Genomic DNA, 1,245 nt, shown 5'->3' with positions numbered 1-1,245 from the left:
GTCCTACATCATTAAACCTCACCGTGCCTGTCCCCATCATTACACCTCACCATACCTGTCCCACATCATTACACCTCACCATACCTGTCCCCATCATTACACCTCACCATACCTGTCCTACATCATTACACCTCACCGTACGTGTCCCCATCATTACACCTCACCATACCTGTCCCACATCATTACACCTCACCATACCTGTCACACATCATTACACCTGTACATACCTGTCCAACATCATTACACCTCTACATACAAATCCCACATCATTACACCTCACCATACCTATCCCGCATCATTACACCTCACCATACCTGTCCCCCATCATTACACCTCTACATACCTGTCCCCCATCATTACACCTCACCATACCTGTCCCCCATCATTACACCTCACCATACTTGTCCTACATCATTACACCTCACCATAGCTGTCCCCATCATTATACCTCACCATACCTGTCGACAACAGTACACCCCACCATACCTGTCCTACATCATTATACCTCTACATACAAATACCACATCATTACACCTCACCATACCTGTCCCCCATCATTACACCTCAACATACCTGTCCCCCATCATTACACCTCTACATACCTGTCCCCCATCATTACACCTCTACATACGTGTCCCCCATCATTACACCTCTACACACCTGTCCCCCATCATTACAACTCTACATACCTGTCCCACATCATTACACCTCTACATACCTGTCCCACATCATTATACCTCACCATACCTGTCCCCATCATTACACCTCTACATACCTGTCCCCATCATTACACCTCACCATACTTGTCCTACATCATTACACCTCACCATACCTGTCCCCATCATTACACCTCACCACACCTGTCCACATCAGTACACCTCACCATACCTGTCCTACATCATTATACCTCTACATACCTGTCCTATATCATTACACCTCACCATACCTGTCCTACATCATTACACTTCACCACACCTGTCCTACATCATTACACCTCTACATACCTGTCCTACATCATTACACCTCACCATACCTGTCCCACATCATTACACCTCACCATGCCTGTTCCACATCATACCTGTCCCACATCATTACACCTCACCATACCTGTCCCACATCATTACACCTCACCATACCTGTCCTACATCATTACACCTCACCATACCTGTCCCCATCCTTACACCTCACCATACCTGTCCTACATCATTATACCTCTACATACCTGTCCTACATCATTATACCTCT

The sequence above is a fragment of the Pseudophryne corroboree genome, unplaced genomic scaffold, assembly GCF_028390025.1.
Source record: "Pseudophryne corroboree isolate aPseCor3 unplaced genomic scaffold, aPseCor3.hap2 scaffold_2495, whole genome shotgun sequence".
NCBI lineage: Eukaryota > Metazoa > Chordata > Amphibia > Anura > Myobatrachidae > Pseudophryne > Pseudophryne corroboree.
This window is presented reverse-complemented; position numbering follows the sequence as displayed.